The following is a 21,523-nucleotide window of genomic DNA, read 5'->3' as shown; positions in this document are numbered from 1 at the left end:
ACGCCACATAGTAGAGCACCTTATACACATAATGCCACACATTAGTAATGCATTTATACACATAATTCCACACAGTAATGCCCCTTACACATATGAGATACATTATTAATGTCCTTATAAACATAATGCGCCTTACACATTATGACCTTTATTAATGCCCTTTTGCACATAATGTCCCTTACACATATGCCGCACATTATTAATGCCCTTATACACTTAATGACATGCATAGTGCCCCCTACACATTTGCTGCGCATTATTAGTGTCCCTATACACATAATGACACACATACAGTAGTACCCTGTTACACATATTTTGCACATTATTAATGCCCTTATACACATAATGACACACAGTTCCCCTTACACATATTTTGCACATTATTAATGCATTTTTACATGACACACATAATGCTCCTTACACATATTCTGAACACTACTGCACAACCAACCCCCTCACATGCACACAGCACTCACACTGCCACTAACACTGTAACCTCTGCCTCTGCTTGGAAACAGATGTGTCCTCATAAATCTTGCCTCAATGCTAACGTCGGGCACCTTTTTTTAATGAAAATGAATCTTATTTGCATTGGTATGTGGCTAGGATGCACAAGCAGCTTCTGCTGATTAAAATGATATGCAGCATGCCTATATACTGTGAGACTGTGGCTGTATCTGCATATGAAATGCTGCACATAGAATATAGGCATGCCGCATATCGGGGGTCATTTCGAGTTGTTCGCTCGCAAGCTGATTTTTGCAGATTTGCTCACGCTAAGCCGCCGCCTACTGGGAGTGAATCTTAGCTTCTTAAAATTGTGAACGATGTATTCGCAATATTGCGATTACACACCTCGTAGCAGTTTCTGAGTAGCTCCAGACTTACTCGGCATCTGCGATCAGTTCAGTGCTTGTCGTTCCTGGTTTGACATCACAAACACACCCAGCATTCGCCCAGACACTCCCCCGTTTCTCCAGCCACTCCTGCGTTTTTTCCAGAAACGGTAGCGTTTTTTCCCACACGCCCATAAAACGGCCTGTTTCCGCCCAGTAACACCCACTTCCTGTCAATCACATTACGATCGCCAGAACGATGAAAAAGCCGTGAGTAAAATTCCTAACTGCATAGCAAATTTACTTGGCGCAGTCGCAGTGCGAACATTGCGCATGCGCACTAAGCGGAAAATCGCTGCGATGCGAAGATTTTTACCGAGCGAACAACTCGGAATGACCCCCATCATTTTAATCAGCAGAAGCTGCTGATGCCCCTAGGCATATCAAATGCCCTAGGCAATTGCCTAGTTTGTCTATGCCTATGGCCGGCTCTGGATTAGTTAATAGAATTCACTGAAAGTAGCAGGCAGTGTTGTCTCTTTTTTCTCAGTTTACTATTTAGGAACAAATTCAATTAGCAGCGAAAAGCCATATTTGCAGTAAAAACATGAATTTACCACAAATAGCAAAAAGTGCCTATTCAATTGTCCACAAAAAATAGATTCACAGTAATTTTACCGTGAATTGCAATCACCACCTCTGAGCAGGTGAAAACTTAGGAAAATACATATTTTAAGAAAAAAAATTTGGGATTTGGTTCAGAACCTCTAGGACATCCCCTGAATGCCTAATTAGGCACTTAGACGTTTTTAATGATTTTTAATTTGCCAATAATTGCATGTCATTTTGGGGGTGAAAAAGTGCAAAATTATGAAAATAATGTTATGGGACAGGTATATTGGGGTGCTCTATGAGTGGGACAAGTCTTTTTTATGCTTGCAGGTGGGAGTAATCATTTTTATTTTGGTAATGTTTTCAAAGTAGAGTAAAATGATCTAAATATATACTCATACCTATTTTTATATACCCCCAATTTATTTTTAGCATTTATTTTGATGAAAAATTCTTACTTTCTATCATATTGTCAACTTTTTTATTAAATACATATATACATTTATAATAACCAATAATAAACTTCTATACTGTTATCTGACGTTAGTTTAGCTTTTTTTGGAGGGTACAGGCAGGTTTACCCATTTTTTAACTTTTCACTGCCAGTCAAATTTTCGCAGAAATCCCATTTTCACAAATTTGCAATTGAATAGGCAAATCATGGGAATGTGCATACCTGCAAAAAGACCATTTTCATGTAAGAAAAAAAGCCACAAAAATGGCAATCGCAATATATTACCGTGATTTCGCAGCTAATTGAATTCGGGCTTAGCAGTAAAGCAGAAAGTTAATTACAGCCTACTTCATTGCTCTTGTTCATTGTGTAAAAGCAGATAACAAATGCAATGTCAATGCTTTTATCAATTCATACCATCCTGTCCAAACCACATCATTACTGGATGACAGTAAAATACAATAAAATTATATTAAGATTATTTTTTAAATTATGGGGAGAAACTAAGTTTTATTTGTTGAACGGACTGGGTGGAGACTATGGGGGTAATTCAGACATGATCCTCTGTGAATTTGCAGAGGTCTGCAATCAGATAGACGCTGCCCAGACAGATGAAAACCCGCCCTGTGCAAGTCTGCGTAAATCTTACAAAAATCTCGGAAATCATCGGTCAGCTTTAAATCCGTTCACAACTCACTTACCATCAAATGATTTTTCCAGTCTGTGCAGTCTGTGCGTAGCCCAGGACTTACTCCTACAGTGCGATAGAATCAGGCTGATTGGGACCAGAGTTGACGTCACACACCCTCTCTGAAAATGCTTGGCCACAACTGCGTTTTTCCTGACACTCACAGAAAATGACCAGTTACTCCCAGATGGCAGCTTCCTGTCAACCAACTAGGTATCAAAAAAGTCGCTAGATTTTTTCGCATGCACAATCGATAACCCCCTATGTTTGATAGAGTGAAGGCTTCTTCCTTTTTTGAGACATGGGAAAGTTTTATTACAACTTTGCCACCCTCAGCGCATATGCCCATGTCTTGCAAATTTGTCTCCTGTGCCTTTGCTTCAATTAAAAAAAAAAAGTGTTTAAAAAAAAAAGATTATTATTTAAGCACAGTTTGATTTGTAAAATAATTTGCTATGTTGCAACAAAAATATATACCATATATCACTGTTACCCAACTCAAGTCTTCTGGGACCCCTAATAAAGCTGGCCATACACCTAAAGATTTATTGTCCAATCTGGCAATTTATAGGAGTAAATAACAATTGACCATTTGTCCTGAAATGCCAGAAAACTGACAAAAATGGTTGTTCAAATTGGTTGAATGAAATTGTTTGATTGACCACTTATGTCAGTTTTCTGGCATTGGTCAATTTTCTCCCATACATTACCAGATGTGTGATCCAACCAGCCAGATTGGTCATTAAATCTTTAGGTGTATGGCCAGCTTTAAGGGGGGTACTGACGGGAGAGATGTGTGCTGAGTGATCTTAACACAGACCGCTCAGCACACATCTCTGAGCGAGGGAGGGACGGATGGACGGCCGCTCACTTCACACAACGGTGATGTGAGCGACCCGCTAGATTGAACCTGCATGCAGGCTCAATCTAGCACTGGTAATAGCGATGCGCGGGGCCGCGCATCGCTATCGCTAGGGGGCATACACACACAGCAGATCCGTGCTTAAAATCTAAGCAATCTAGTCAGATTGCTTAGATTTTAAACACGGATCTCTCCGTGTGTACCCCCCTTTACAGTGCATGTTTTCCAGATTCCCTAGCTGGTGCACAGATTATTTCATTACAGGCAGACACATTTTAAAAGATCAACAGGTGGTGCTAATTATTTCACTGGTGATACTGAGATCTCAAAAACATGCATTGTTGAGAGTTCCTGGAGCCTTAAGTTGGGAAACACTGATGTATATGATAATATTGTTGCTCCAATAATATTTATTTCTTTATTAATATTTGTTTATATGGTATATTCTGCTCAGCTTTAAATTTGGATATCGTTAATGCAACTATATGTTGTGGAGTCTATAGTTCAGAGCTAGAACATACATAAATAGGTAAAGGTTAATACTTTTCCCAGTTGATGTTAAATAAGTATACATACAAAATAGAGACAGCGCTTGGAAAAAAATTTCTTATTTAATTTACTAAAAACATCATTACAACACATACAAGACACCGGCCAATGTCAATAAAAACAAAAACAATTCCTATAATTAAATCTAACAGCATATCTATTGTTCCTCTAATGCCTGATATATGGTTAGTAGTCTTTAGCATGCATAATTTTTCATCATTATTGGGTTAATATATCAGGAACACATTGATGTTGTTAGTAGATTAGTTCTAACATCGGTGTCATGGAACATCTATCTGTATTAATGGATTATAATACAGTCACGGCGGATCACTGCTGTATACCAGCCCAACAAGATGTAAAAGGGTTTTACCAGTCTCTCACTTGAAGCAAGATTGTTTCCTCCTGGCTCCTGGTGAATAAACAATAAATCAGTGCCTTATCCGGAGTGAGTGCGTGCTCAGTGACGATATGGGTCTGGGCTATAGATATGTTACCAGCAAGAAAGAGGGGTGTCTTGTAGACCTCCTAACACATTTCTCCACCTTTACAATGCTCAGCGGCTTCCTCAGAGGTAATGGTAATGTTTTAAATGTTCTCTAATTCAAATAATGGGAAATCCCATTTGCAATCCATTCCTAACCAAAATACTTATGGGTGGTTTTGCAAAACCAAAACACGATGTTGAAATTAGAATCAAAACCAAAACACTAGACTCCACGTACATCTCTATTATCTAGTATAGGACCCAATAATCAAGAGGAGTAACACTTGTAACACTCGTATAAACTAGTGATGAGCACCGGAAATTTTTCGGGTTTTGTGTTTTGGTTTTGGGTTCGGTTCCGCGGCCGTGTTTTGGGTTCGAACGCGTTTTGGCAAAACCTCACCGAATTTTTTTGGTCGGATTCGGGTGTGTTTTGGATTCGGGTGTTTTTTTCAAAAACCCTAAAAAACAGCTTAAATCATAGAATTTGGGGGTCATTTTGATCCCAAAGTATTATTAACCTCAATAACCATAATTTCCACTCATTTTCAGTCTATTCTGAACACCTCACACCTCACAATATTATTTTTAGTCCTAAAATTTGCACCGAGGTCGCTGGATGGCTAAGCTAAGCGACCCAAGTGGCCGACACAAACACCTGGCCCATCTAGGAGTGGCACTGCAGTGTCACGCAGGATGGCCCTTCCAAAAAACACTCCCCAAACAGCACATGACGCAAAGAAAAAAAGAGGCGCAATGAGGTAGCTGTGTGAGTAAGCTAAGCGACCCTAGTGGCCGACACAAACACCTGGCCCATCTAGGAGTGGTACTGCAGTGTCACGCAGGATGGCCCTTCCAAAAAACACTCCCCAAACAGCACATGACGCAAAGAAAAAAAGAGGCGCAATGAGGTAGCTGTGTGAGTAAGCTAAGTGACCCTAGTGGCCGACACAAACACCTGGCCCATCTAGGAGTGGCACTGCAGTGTCACGCAGGATGGCCCTTCCAAAAAACACTCCCCAAACAGCACATGACGCAAAGAAAAAAAGAGGCGCAATGAGGTAGCTGTGTGAGTAAGCTAAGCGACCCTAGTGGCCGACACAAACACCTGGCCCATCTAGGAGTGGCACTGCAGTGTCACGCAGGATGGCCCTTCCAAAAAACACTCCCCAAACAGCACATGACGCAAAGACAAAAAGAGGCGCAATGAGGTAGCTGTGTGAGTAAGCTAAGCGACCCTAGTGGCCGACACAAACACCTGGCCCATCTAGGAGTGGCACTGCAGTGTCACGCAGGATGGCCCTTCCAAAAAACACCCCCCAAACAGCACATGACGCAAAGAAAAATGAAAGAAAAAAGAGGTGCAAGATGGAATTGTCCTTGGGCCCTCCCACCCACCCTTATGTTGTATAAACAGGACATGCACACTTTAACCAACCCATCATTTCAGTGACAGGGTCTGCCACACGACTGTGACTGAAATGACGGGTTGGTTTGGACCCCCACCAAAAAAGAAGCAATTAATCTCTCCTTGCACAAACTGGCTCTACAGAGGCAAGATGTCCACCTCATCATCATCCTCCGATATATCACCGTGTAAATTCCCCTCCTTACAGATTATCAATTCGTCCCCACTGGAATCCACCATCTCAGCTCCCTGTGTACTTTGTGGAGGCAATTGCTGCTGATCAATGTCTCCACGGAGGAATTGATTATAATTCATTTTAATGAACATCATCTTCTCCACATTTTCTGGATGTAACCTCGTACGCCGATTGCTGACAAGGTGAGCGGCGGCACCAAACACTCTTTCGGAGTACACACTTGTGGGAGGGCAACTTAGGTAGAATAAAGCCAGTTTGTGCAAGGGCCCCCAAATTGCCTCTTTTTCCTGCCAGTATAAGTACGGACTGTGTGACGTGCCTACTTGGATGCGGTCACTCATATAATCCTCCACCATTCTTTCAATGGGGAGAGAATCATATGCAGTGACAGTAGACGACATGTCCGTAATCGTTGTCAGGTCCTTCAGTCCGGACCAGATGTCAGCATCAGCAGTCGCTCCAGACTGCCCTGCATCACCGCCAGCGGGTGGGCTCGGAATTCTGAGCCTTTTCCTCGCACCCCCAGTTGCGGGAGAATGTGAAGGAGGAGATGTTGACAGGTCGCGTTCCGCTTGACTTGACAATTTTGTCACCAGCAGGTCTTTGAACCCCAGCAGACTTGTGTCTGCCGGAAAGAGAGATCCAAGGTAGGTTTTAAATCTAGGATCGAGCACGGTGGCCAAAATGTAGTGCTCTGATTTCAACAGATTGACCACCCGTGAATCCTTGTTAAGCGAATTAAGGGCTCCATCCACAAGTCCCACATGCCTAGCGGAATCGCTCTGTGTTAGCTCCTCCTTCAATGTCTCCTGCTTCTTCTGCAAAAGCCTGATGAGGGGAATGACCTGACTCAGGCTGGCAGTGTCTGAACTGACTTCACGTGTGGCAAGTTCAAAAGGTTGCAGAACCTTGCACAACGTTGAAATCATTCTCCACTGCGCTTGAGACAGGTGCATTCCACCTCCTATATCGTGCTCAGTTGTATAGGCTTGAATGGCCTTTTGCTGCTCCTCCAACCTCTGAAGCATATAGAGGGTTGAATTCCACCTCGTTACCACTTCTTGCTTCAGATGATGGCAAGGCAGGTTCAGGCGTTTTTGGTGGTGCTCCAGTCTTCTGTACGTGGTGCCTGTACGCCGAAAGTGTCCCGCAATTCTTCTGGCCACCGACAGCATCTCTTGCACGCCCCTCTCGTTTTTTAAATAATTCTGCACCACCAAATTCAAGGTATGTGCAAAACATGGGACGTGCTGGAATTTGCCCAGATTTAATGCACACACAATATTGCTGGCGTTGTCCGATGCCACAAATCCACAGGAGAGTCCAATTGGGGTAAGCCATTCTGCGATGATCTTCCTCAGTTGCCGTAAGAGGTTTTTAGCTGTGTGCGTATTCTGGAAAGCGGTGATACAAAGCGTAGCCTGCCTAGGAAAGAGTTGGCGTTTGCGAGATGCTGCTACTGGTGCCGCCGCTGCTGTTCTTGCGGCGGGAGTCCATACATCTACCCAGTGGGCTGTCACAGTCATATAGTCCTGAGCCTGCCCTGCTCCACTTGTCCACATGTCCGTGGTTAAGTGGACATTGGGTACAACTGCATTTTTTAGGACACTGGTGAGTCTTTTTCTGAGGTCTGTGTACATTTTCGGTATCGCCTGCCTAGAGAAATGGAACCTAGATGGTATTTGGTACCGGGGACACAGTACCTCCAACAAGTCTCTAGTTGGCTCTGCAGTAATGATGGATACCGGAACCACGTTTCTCACCGCCCAGGATGCCAAGGCCTCAGTTATCCGCTTTGCAGCAGGATGACTGCTGTGATATTTCATCTTCCTCGCAAAGGACTGTTGGACAGTCAATTGCTTGGTGGAAGTAGTAAAAGTGGTCTTACGAGTACGACTTCCCCTCTGGGATGACCATCGACTCCCAGCAGCAACAACAGCAGCGCCAGCAGCAGTAGGCGTTACACGCAAGGATGCATCGGAGGAATCCCAGGCAGGAGAGGACTCGTCAGAATTGCCAGTGACATGGCCTGCAGGACTATTGGCATTCCTGGGGAAGGAGGAAATTGACACTGAGGGAGTTGGTGGGGTGGTTTGCGTGAGCTTGGTTACAAGATGAAGGGATTTACTGGTCAGTGGACTGCTTCCGCTGTCGCCCAAAGTTTTTGATCTTGTCACTGACTTATGATGAATGCGCTGCAGGTGACGTATAAGGGAGGATGTTCCGAGGTGGTTAACGTCTTTACCCCTACTTATTACAGCTTGACAAAGGCAACACATGGCTTGACAAATGTTGTCCGCATTTCTGTTGAAATACTTCCACACCGAAGAGCTGATTTTTTTGGTATTTTCACCAGGCATGTCAATGGCCCTATTCCTCCCACGGACAACAGGTGTCTCCCCGGGTGCCTGACTTAAACAAACCACCTCACCATCAGAATCCTCCTGGTCAATTTCCTCCCCAGCGCCAGCAACACCCATATCCTCCTCATCCTGGTGTACTTCAACACTGACATCTTCAATCTGACTATCAGGAACTGGACTGCGGGTGCTCCTTCCAGCACTTGCAGGGGGCGTGCAAATGGTGGATGGCGCATGCTCTTCACGTCCAGTGTTGGGAAGGTCAGGCATCGCAAACGACACAATTGGACTCTACTTGTGGATTTGTGATTTCGAAGAACGCACAGTTCTTTGCTGTGCTTTTGCCAGCTTGAGTCTTTTCATTTTTCTAGCAAGAGGCTGAGTGCTTCCATCCTCATGTGAAGCTGAACCACTAGCCATGAACATAGGCAAGGGCCTCAGCCGTTCCTTGCCACTCCGTGTGGTAAATGGCATATTGGCAAGTTTACGCTTCTCCTCTGACAATTTTATTTTAGATTTTTGAGTCCTTTTTTTACTGATATTTGGTGTTTTGGATTTTACATGCTCTGTACTATGACATTGGGCATCGGCCTTGGCAGATGACGTTGCAGGCATTTCATCGTCTCGGCCATGACTAGTGGCAGCAGCTTCAGCACGAGGTGGAAGTCGATCTTGATCTTTCCCTATTTTTGGAACCTCAACATTTTTGTTCTCCATATTTTAATAGGCACAACTAAAAGGCACCTCAGGTAAACAATGGAGATGGATGGATACTAGTATACTTATGGATGGACGAGTGACTGCCGACACAGAGGTAGCTACAGCCGTGGACTACCGTACTGCGTCTGCTGCTAATATAGACTGGATGATAATGATATAAAAAATATATATATATCACTACTGCAGCCGGACAGGTATATATTATATAATGACGGACCTGCTGGACACTGTCAGCACTGCAGACTCCTAAAGTAAGCTACTAGTATCAAGAAGATAGAAGAAAAAAAAAACACCACGGGTAGGTGGTATACAATTATGGATGGACGAGCGACTGCCGACACAGAGGTAGCTACAGCCGTGGACTACCGTACTGCGTCTGCTGCAGTGCTAATATAGACTGGATGATAATGATATAAAAAATATATATATATCACTACTGCAGCCGGACAGGTATATATTATATAATGACGGACCTGCTGGACACTGTCAGCAGAATGCGTTTATAGAATAAAAACACCACACGACGAGTGTTTAACTTTTTCAGGCAGACAATCACAATATACTGGTGGTCAGTGGTCACTGGTCAGTCACACTGGCAGTGGCACTCTGGCAGCAAAAGTGTGCACTGTTAAAATATGTACTCCTGCTATAACTGCTCCCCAGTCTCCCCCACAATTAAGCTGTGTGAGCAGTGAGCACTCAGCACAGTCAGATATACAGTATTACATAGATGATGCAGCACACTGAGGCTGAGCACAGATATGGTATGTGACTGTGTCACACTGTGTATCGCTTTTTTTCAGGCAGAGAACGGATTAATTAAACTGGTGGTCACTGGTCACACTATCAGCAAGTAGTACTCCTAATATGCTCCCCACAATTAGTAAATCAAGTGTCTCTACTACTCTCTAGTCTACTCTAAACGGAGAGGACGCCAGCCACGTCCTCTCCCTATCAATCTCAATGCACGTGTGAAAATGGCGGCGACGCGCGGCTCCTTATATAGAATCCGAGTCTCGCGATAGAATCCAAGCCTCGCGAGAATCCGACAGCGGGATGATGACGTTCGGGCGCGCTCGGGTTAACCGAGCAAGGCGGGAAGATCCGAGTCTGCCTCGGACCCGTGTAAAAAGCGTGAAGTTCGGGGGGGTTCGGTTTCCGAGAAACCGAACCCGCTCATCACTAGTATAAACCACATAAGTTTTTATATGTTTTATATATTTTATGAATATGTATAGTGATTGGTCACATGACTGCATCTGTCTGAAATAAATAGCGGCCAGAGTAGATCTTACACCTTGAAAAAGAAGCATATTGCTTCCAAGCACATCGGCAATAGACAGAACCTGGATCAATATCTACCATCTGGCTCTAGAACAGGGATGGGGAACCTTCGGCCCTCCAGCTGTTGTTGAACTACACATACCAGCATGCCTTGTAACAGTTTTGCTATTTAGCCATGCAAAAACTGATGCAGGGCATGTTGGGATGTGTAGTTCAACAACAGCTGGAGGGCCGAAGGTTCCCCATTCCTGATCTAGAAGCTGCATCTACTATCCTGGGAAGGATCAGAAATTTACATTCGGTAAAAACTCTAACATTCCTTTTATTTGGATTTTTAATTTGTTTAATAAATTATGGTTTACACTTTTGGGAATCTCTTGGCTTTATGGCATCTAGATACGTGGATGTTGGCAATATCATTTTACATGGTCTCTACACATGCAAAAATTTGAGGAAAACATGAAAATATGAAAAAAAATTAAAAGTAACAGGATTCCATTTGGGACTTTTTCCTACGTATAAAGATATACATATCTCTAGCTATATATTTCTCTCTCTCTCTCTCTCTCTCTCTATATATATATATATATATATATATATATATATACATATATATATATATAAAACAATGATGTATATAGCAGGTGGCTGAAGTCAAATGTGTTTATTGCTAGCTTTACAGAGATGTTTTGCATGTTGCATCTAAAGGGCATATCAGCAGCTGAAATTCATTGCCAACTTGTTGAGGGTTAAAGTGATAATGTCATGTCACGGAAACAAGTTTGGTGCAGGATAAATGTTTAAGATTAGTGATCCAGCCTGCCAAGGACGTCCATCACGGGCAGTGCACCAATCCCAAACCTGTTTCAGTGACATAGCATTATCACCATAGACCTTGACAAATTGACTATATGCTGTAATATGAGGCTTAAGGGGGGTACTCACGGGAGAGATGTGTGCTGAACGATCTTAACACAGACCGCTCAGCACACATCTCTCCCCCCGCTCAGCACAGCGCGATGTGCTGAGCGAGGGGGAAAGCCGACGGGGGGCCGCTCACTTCACACAACGGTGAAGTGAGCGACCCGCTAGATTGAGCCTGCATGCAGCTCAATCTAGCATCGGCGATAGCGATGCGCGGGGCCGCGCATCGCTATCGCTGGAGGGCATACACACGGCAGATCCGTGCTTAAAATCTAAGCAATCTAGCAAGATTGCTTAGATTTTAAGCACGGATCTCTCCGTGTGTACCCCCCTATAGTCTAATGGCCATAAGTGGAAGCAGTGGTCTACCTGCTCTGGTCTGGAGGGAAAATAGAATGAAATAGAGAACATTACATATGTGAGAGAACTTCGCACCTTACTTATTAAATTACCCATTTATGTTCCATTGCACTTGCTTAATAACAACTAGAATGTGCAGTTCGGTTCTTCAGAAATCCGGATCTGCCTGAATTTTAGGTACTGATGTTAACTGAGACCCAGTCCAGATCTCCCGAGGAGATCCAATGTTTGGATCTTCCTGTGGTTTGGAATTTGGATTTTAAGTCAGAATTTTTTGGTTTTAGATTGCAAAAATTACATGATTTTAGCAGTTTTTATATATTTATATCAATTTTTATTAATGATAATGAATTTTTTTTTTTATCCGTTTTTAAACAGGACCAAAAACTGAACCAAGCTAAAACACTTTATGGTGGTTATGCTAAACCCAAAACACAAAAATGATGAATTAGAGCCAAAACCAAAACATAGGGGTCCATAGACATTTATACATGTAGCTTACAGTAAGTAATGACAATAAATGTAGAAATTAGTATTATAATATATAATACATAACTAGTTATACTTTTTTTTTTTTTTTACAAAAAAATACTGTGAGGAACCAGGGGGAAAGATCTGGGGCTCATTAGGGAATCCTTGATCTTTAATGGATAGCACAGGCGAGACAACAGGGAAGATATAATGGTTTCTATATTAGTTTTCAACAAGAACAGTATTATACAAAAAAGTAGGATATTAGAAACAATTGGCAGTTTTGTTACCAACCACTTAGATTGTGTTATCAATCAATAGTTGCCCTGATAAACGACTCCACACCCTAAAATACTGACAGATGACCAGCATCATCTCCCCCAGTCCCGTCTCTTTTTCATCAGTCAAATTCCTATTTGTCATCTCCCTCCCCTGGGCAGGTATATCATTAACATGTCCCCTGAGATTGAGTACACCTTAGCAAGGTCCAGGATAGGGACATGAGGGAGCATCCCCTTTATTTGTCTTTTATCCCAATTTAAGTGAATGCTGCGATGTTTACTGAGTCTGATAATAAAACATTGTGTACCGGTGGATGCTAACAAAGCGAAGTGGACTTGGTAAAGAAGGGAAATTCCCTCTGAGTTAATCCCTTTCATGGCTTTTCATTGGAAATGAAGTCTCCAAGGTAAACTACTGTACTTCTTGCCCCAAGGACAATGGCCTTATATAACTAAATATGTTTATTGTATCCTTACACTTGGGAAATGCTACCAGAATCCATCTAGCATCATTTAATAATACATAGAACTATAACATATTAATTAGAGATGAGCGGGTTCGGTTCATCGAGATCCGAACCCCCCCAAACTTCACGTGGTTTACACGGGTCCGAGGCAGCCTCGGTTCTTCCCACCTAACATGCAAAACCCGAACGGAGAAAATCTCGCGAGATTTGGATTCCATATAAAGAGCTCAGTGTGCTGCATTGTGGGGACCAGTATATAGTAGTACAGTGCTGCATTGTGGTGACCACCAGTATATAGTAGTACAGTACAGTTGTCCATTGCTGTATCGTGCAGCCAGAGCCGGCCATAGGCATAGGCAAACTAGGCAATTGCCTAGGGCATTTGACATGCCTAGGGGCATCAGCAGCTTCTGCTGATTAAAATGATATGCGGCATGCCTATATTCTGTGTGTAGAATTTCTTATGCAGATACAGCCACAGTCTCACACAATATATAGGCATGCTGCATATCATTTTAATCAGCAGAATCTGCTTGTGCATCCTAGCCACATAGCAATGCAAATAAGATGCATTTTCATAAAAAGGTGCCCGATGTTAGCATTGAGGCAAGATTTATGAGGACACATCTGTATCCAAGCAGAGGCAGAGGTCACAGTGATAGTGGCAGTGTGAGTGCTGTGTGCATGTGAGTGGGTTGATTGTGCAGTAGAGTTCGGAATATGTGTAAGGAGCATTATGTGTGTCATGTAAAAATGCATTAATAATGTGCAACATATGTGTAAGGGGCACTATGTGTGTCATTATGTGTATAAGGGCATTAACAATGTGCAGCATATATGTAAGGGACATTATGTGTAAAAGGGCATTAATAAAGGTTGCCATAATGTGTAAGGTGCATTATGTTTATAAGCACATTATTAATGTGTAAGGGGCATTACTGTGTGGAATTATGTCTATAAATGCATTACTAATGTGTGGTATTATGTGTATAAGGTGCTCTACTATGTGGCGTTGCGTATAGAAAGGGCACTACTGTGTCGTCTAATATGAATAAAGAGCAATAGGGTGTGGTGTAATGTGAATAAGGAGCAATTCAGTGTGATGTAATGTGAATAAGGGGCTCTACTGTGAGGAGTAATGTTTATAAGGTAAAGTAATACTACTGTGGGATGTAATATGAATTATAGACACTATCGCATGATCAAATGTGAATAAAGTTGCAGTACTGTGTGGCGTAATTGGAATTGGGGTTACTATTGTGTGGCCATGCCCCTTGCCAGCAAAAACACACCCCTTTTTGGGCTGTGCGCCAAATGTGCGAACTGTTCCTAATTAAAATATAGGGGGTATAAACACCAAATTAAGGACTGCTATGGGTGAGGGGTGATGGTGCTGGGAAAAAGGTGCAAGCGTCAGAGGCGGAACCAGCGGTGGTGCTAGGGGGCACCAGCCAAAATCTTGCCTAGGGCATCATATTGGTTAGGGCCGGCTCTGCGTGCAGCTCCGTGTCAGACTCCGTTCTATTCTCCAGATCAGTGCTCAATATCTGTGCTGCATTGTGGGGACCAGCATATAGTAGTACAGTGCTGCATTGTGGTGACCACCAGTATATAGTAGTACAGTACAGTTGTCCATTGCTGCATCTTGCAGCTCCGTATCAGACAGACGGTTTAACACACATGCGGTCCCGGGTTCGGAGCTCAACCGGGGTAGAAAGGAGAATAGAGAGGGTGAAAATGTGTTTATTCACTTATATATATATATATATATATATATATATATATAGCTCCCGAATATGAACGGCACTGGAGTCAGATTTTTTGCAAAATTATTGTATTAAATGGCTGCAAGGATATATATATATATATATACACTGTAAAGCAGCCCGGCACTCCCTGATTTCATAATGTAATTGGCCTGGGTGCCTTCCGGGGTTTTAGTAATAGTATGCAGAAAGAAATCGGCGGCACTCCAGGACTTGTCAAACAAAAAAACTGGTGTATTAAAGCATCACAGGATACAATACATGACCGACATTTCGGGGCCCGTAGCCCCTTCTTCAAGTAAGAAGAAGGGGGTACGGGCCCCGAAACGTCGGTCATGTATTGTATCCTGTGATGCTTTAATACACCAGTTTTTTTGTTTGACAAGTCCTGGAGTGCCGCCGATTTCTTTCTGCATACTATATATATATATATATATATATATATATATAATTTTACTGATTAAATATCTATTTACTCTTCAGGATTAAGACCTTTAAAAGATATTAAAATATAGAAGTTACAATAATGGTTATGGTTAATGGTTATAATGGGAGCCATAAGTCTGGGACCGAGCCCGAGTCGTATGTTTGCTGAGTAAAACAAATAAACAGATTATTGTTATTTTTATAGATTTTTATAGTTGACTACCTATTAGTTTTAATTAATAAACATATATACATATATGTGGATTACAAGTTTATTATTGAATGTGGTGAATAATGAATATCCATACAAAAGATTCAGCTCTGTGGATGGGGGATAAGGACTGTTAATTATTTACAACCAAAAGGTGGATCAGACATGAAACAAATGGTGAGAGAAACCACTAACAGGTGTGCAAAATAGAGAGACCAATAGGAAAATCGGAGTAGGTATAAAAGGAGTCATCAGCTGCTACCACAATTACTCTATGAGGAAGCTCCAGTGACGAACGAAACTAGTCAGAGGAAAGAAGGGACATCTGATGACAATACCATTCATTGCGGTTATCACCTAAGAATCACTGCACCACGCCGGACGCCAGCGAAATGACATCAGCGGCTTCACTTGGGACTGCAGCGGCATTTCATATGTTGGGGGCCGGAGACGTCCGGAGCTCCCTAGCCGCACCTGACCGGCAGTGCAGTGTATCTCCAGCTGGATCCGTCTATGTGTAAGACGGAGGGTGAGAACTTTTACCATTTAGCCAGCCTGATTAGGCAATCAGGAACTGTTACTATTATCTATTCAAAAGGAATTGCTTGAGACTTTGTAACAACGAGTGTTCAGTGTAATAACACAAGGAGCCGTTTTGAGACTTTGTAACAACAAGCGGTGATTACTACATTTGATCATTCTGTCTCTCTACAAGCAGTTAGTGGACAATCTGAGAATACTGATTTGCACATCAATTAATAAGTATATCCCCTATTGCACATATTGTGGTTATTATATACGCATGAGAGCTGATCCATATTTTATTTTAGGTGCATATAGAAAGCCGGCTTTTGAAAATAAGAATTAATTAGAGTTGTTAAATTTATATATGCATATGATAGCTTTTTTATTAGATTAAGAATTTTATGTGGTTCCATCTACTAATTAGAGATTTATGTGTTTAATCTAATCTGGAATAAAAAGGTGTTTTTATGTATACATGTGAATTCACTTTATTTGGAGTCTGGAAGGTTCTTAAATAGTACAGAGAGTTCTTTTCTTATATTCTCTAGCTGGGAATCCCCCTTTCTTAAAGGGGAACCACTGATTTTGTGCTTACACTAGCACAATTAACATTCAGCAGCTGATTAATATTTGTATTCCTATTAACTATTAAGGTTTGTTTTAGAATAAATATAAAATTTAAAATTTAGTACTAGCGCCGTGAGACTTTCTTGTATAAAGTATTTGCAGCTCACTTTGTGAGTGTAAAGTGTGTGGTCTCTGGCTGCTGCTATTTATATTAATTATATACTGATATCAGTTTTAATGAAAGACTCTATAATATGGGTGAATTCACATGTTTAAATAACCGTCTCTCTAGGAGGGAAATGTACTTACAGACAGGAGAGAGGACAGTAGAGAGTGCTACTACCACTAATCAAGAAGATGGGTTGATAAAGGGTTTCCTTAAACTGGAAAATTTATTAAAAGATGAGATGAGACATTGGTGGGACAGTGTGTCCCTCAAAAATATTTATCCACTAAACAGATTCCACGTGGGCTAAGACTTATTAAATCACTAGCCATTCAGGATGACTCCAAACTCATTGAAAGTTGGAATCATACACTTGATGACTGTTCATTTAGATTGATAGAATTGCTAATCCAGTATAGAGAAAGAAAAGTAGCAGAAATAGGAGTCAAAATAGAAGAAGTGAAAAATACACTCATTCAATATAAAGATCTACCTTGCTTTAGTGAAAGAGATAGGCTTACCAACAAATGAGTAGAAACATACGAACAAGAAATATTAGACATCAAGAGTAGGAAACTAGCCAGAGATAGACAAGATTATCAAGATAATCAAGTAAGGACTTATCATAAGAAGACACACACATGGAGGAGTTGGAATAAGAATACTCCACAATTTAAGAAAACCGTTGGTATGGATAGAGAATATAAGACCACAGACGATGTCAGGTTTAGAGAGGGGAGGAAAAGAGAAAGATTTCACAATGGGAATACTAGTTATCAACAGACAACACCTAGAAACCATTATAGAGAGGGAGTAAATGAGGAACATGATTCCCTTGGAAAGAGATCAGGCCCCCACAGAACCTTTAGAAATAGGACTTTTTTAGAAGAGAGCCGCCCCCTAGATCAGTTTCACCACAAAAACAGGTTTGCACCCATATCAGTGGGAACCCCGAAAAGACGAAGAGACATAGAGGAAGAAGAGGAGGAAGGAAATTACATAATAAAACCGAGAATTCAATAGATCAGGACAATATTTTTAATTTAACAGATAAAACTCTTACAAAGGACCACATTTCTTTACTTAAAAAGGGACTCAATTTTGTTCCATCTAAGAATCCTAATATGTTCGATCTGTTTGTAGAGTTGAATCATTTTGTTAGAAATCTGTGTAGAAAGAGACATTTTGCATTAAAAAGATTGAAGGAAAAAGATGATATATCCCCTGTGTTGTTAGACACATTGGATATAGAATCACTATTGACACTTGAGAACCTATGGGAAGAGAATCATGTAGAACTAGGACAGGAAAATACTAAAATATTTGATATAGGACTTCAGGGATCCAACTTGGGCCCAAGAAATCACTTCAGGAAAAAATCTAATTTTTATTCTACTAATCAAAAGTCAGGGACTATATTGTATTTTTACAAGAAGACCATGGAGGATTTCAAGACCATATGTAGTAGAAAAACCTATGGGTCTAATTTGTCTAGAAATGAAATGAAAGCATTGAAAGAACTAGAAAGAGACCACTCCCTAGTCATTCGGAATGCAGATAAGGGGGGGGGTCGTCCTTTTAATGAGGGATGCATACATTAGGGAAGCATTTTCACAGTTAGAAGACCCTCAATTCTATAGAAAATTGCCTGGGGATCCATCAATAGGATTCCAGATTCAGTATACACATCTATTGGACCAAGCCATCGGAGGAGGTGTAATCAGTAAGGATGAATATTCCTTTTTATATAGTAAATATCCCATAACACCTATCTTTTATCACATCCCAAAAATTCACAAGTCACTCACGTCACCACCGGGTCGCCCTATTATTTCTGGTATTGGGTCACTCACGTCTAATTTATCACAGTTTATTGATCACTTTCTACAGAGATATGTTATCACTTTGAAATCCTATATCCATGACACAACACAGTTGCTTAATTGTATTAATAGTATAGAATGGAAATCACACTATTCTTTCCTTTCATTAGATGTACAAGCATTATATACCCATATACCCCATGAAGGGGGGTACAGAAAATTAAGGAATTTTTAGACACGGATGGTGAGGTTTCGGTGGAATTTAACACATTCCTATAAGAATCTATTATGTTTATTTTGACGCACATTTATTTTATTTTTGAGGACACCGTTTTTCTTCAGGTTTTGGGTATGGCCATGGGCACTAGGTTCGCGCCTAGCTTTGCGAACCTTTATATGGGCGCATTTGAAGATCAATATATTTGGAATGGACCGTTTGGCGCGAACCTATTGTACTATGGCCGTTATATTGATGATTTATTTATTATTTGGAATGGGGATGAGCACACTGCACTTCAGTTTGTCACCTTTTTGAATCAGAACACATTTAATTTGAAGTTCAAGCACAATTTTAGCACTAGTTCAGTTAATTTTTTAGATCTGATCATCTCCTCCGAGGGCAACGGTCTTATGACAGAAAACTATAGGAAACAGGTTGATACAAACAGTTTCCTACATTATACCAGCTGCCACTATAAACCATGGCTGAAAAACATACCATTCAGTCAGTTTAGCAGACTTCATCACAACTGTTTCAACATGGAATCCTTTATACCTCAGGCAGAGAAAATGTATGATGACTTCGTATGTAGGGGATACCCGGTCCCCATCTTGGAGTCAGCATATGAGAAGGTTCCTAATGGGGATAGAAAGAAATTGTTAAAATATAAAAATAAAAGTAAAAATAATAGTAGAAGTAAAGGGTTCTTTAAGGAGACACAAGGAAATGGGAATTGGGACCATGAAGGTACTATGGTGTATGTTTCCAAATATAATAATCAATCGAATCAAGTTAAAAAAGTTTTAAAATCAAATTATGGGATTTTACAGCAAGATAAAATATTACAATCTGTCTTGAATCCCCAAATAAAAGTGGTATTCAAGAAAAATACCAGCCTTAAGAGTATATTGGCACCTAGCATGCTGAGGAAAAATAATGGGTTGAATCAGAGGAGAGGGGGTGGACCCAGTTGGCTACATGCACCACTAAAGGGATGTTTCAAATGTGGTAAGACTAGGTGTCTTACATGTGGATACATTCAGAACAAAACAAAAGAAATAGTCTCCTTTAACACAAAAGAGAAATTTCCTATACAAGAGTTCATCAATTGTGATAGCACATATTGTATATATGTTCTACAGTGCCCGTGTGGGCTACAATATGTAGGTTGGACCACGCGGGCTCTGAAGAATAGATTCAGAGAACATAGGTTAAACATACTGAAGAAATATCCCTATCATAGCATTTCAAAACACTGTGCGGAAGTACATGGAGGTAGAGCTGATTGTATTAGTATGGTAGGAGTTCAACAGATCAAGAAGACATCTAGGGGAGGTGACAGATTTAGGAATCTTTGTAGTAAGGAAGTCTTATGGATGCATAAACTCCAAACCATGTTTCCATTAGGGTTAAATGAAACTGTGGACTTTGAGTCCTTTGCCTGAAGTAAAAGATGTTTAGCAACGGACAATAAGGAAGCTGGGGTGTTGATAGTCCAAAGGACACTGGTTGCGGCATAACAGTACCTCTGGATAATGTAAAGAATTTAATTTGCTCCACTATGTCCACTCGTTTATTATCTTTCTTCAAATATTTGTATTTTTTTATATGTGTTATCTGTTAGCTATATGGGGTAGAGTCAGTAGAACAATTAAGGTCACACTTTGAGAGCACTTTTATTTTGGCTGAGGAGCATGTGGTGTAGGGGTTAGGGAATCGGTTACTGCATATGAAGTCTCAGGTTCAAATCTCAGGCTGACTGGGAGAAAATTAGAGAGAGAGACAAGTTGAGGCACTATATATGAAGGCAACTATTTTTCTTTTCTTCCCCTTTTTTTTTCTTTTCTTTTCTCTGTATAAGCCTATATAAAGGTTATTGTTGTTTCTATAAAGGACAGAAAAGTCATCTTATTTTCGGTAGGTGAGAAAAAAGTCTGAAGCCTAGATGATTAAATTGAAATCCGTCTATTGATAATAAATGAATAAATATTGATATTAATCGTTGATGCAATTATATACATAGAATCTGATTTTGGGGGGATAGTTTGTGATAGGAGTAAGAGAATGGGGATAATATAGCAGGAAACAAAGTATGTAATTCAACTGAAGATTTAGTGGTGTAGAGGTTAGACAGACGGTTTAACATACATGCGGTTCCGGGTTTGGAGCTCAGGCGGGGTAGAAAGGAGAATAGAGAGGGTGAAAATTTGTTTATTCACTTATATATATATATATATATATATATATATATATCATTTTACTGATTAAATATCTATTTACTCTTCAGGATTAAGACCTTTAAAAGATATTAAAATATAGGAGTTACAATAATGGTTATAATGGGAGCCATAAGTCTGGGACCGAGCCCGAGTCCGTATGTTTGCTGAGTAAAACAAATAAACAGATTATTGTTATTTTTATAGATTTTTATAGTAGACTACCTATTAGTTTTAATTAATAAATACATATACATATATGTGGATTACAAGTTTATTATTGAATGTGGTGAATAATGAATATCCATACAAAAGATTCAGCTCTGTGGATGGGGGATAAGGACTGTTAATTATAACCAAAAGGTGGATCAGACATGAAACAAATGGTGAGAGAAACCACTAACAGGTGTGCAAAATAGAGAGACCAATAGGAAAATCGAAGTAGGTATAAAAGGAGTCATCAGCTGCAACCACAATTAGTGATAAGCGGGTTCGGTTTCTCGGAAACCGAACCCCCCCGAACTTCACGCTTTTTACACGGGTCCGAGGCAGACTCGGATCTTCCCGCCTTGCTCGGTTAACCCGAGCGCGCCCGAACGTCATCATCCCGCTGTCGGATTCTCGCGAGGCTCGGATTCTATCGC

This window comes from Pseudophryne corroboree, chromosome 6 (assembly GCF_028390025.1).
Source record: "Pseudophryne corroboree isolate aPseCor3 chromosome 6, aPseCor3.hap2, whole genome shotgun sequence".
Taxonomy (NCBI): domain Eukaryota; kingdom Metazoa; phylum Chordata; class Amphibia; order Anura; family Myobatrachidae; genus Pseudophryne; species Pseudophryne corroboree.
The sequence above is the reverse complement of the archived record's forward strand: the minus strand, read 5'-3'. Positions refer to the sequence as shown.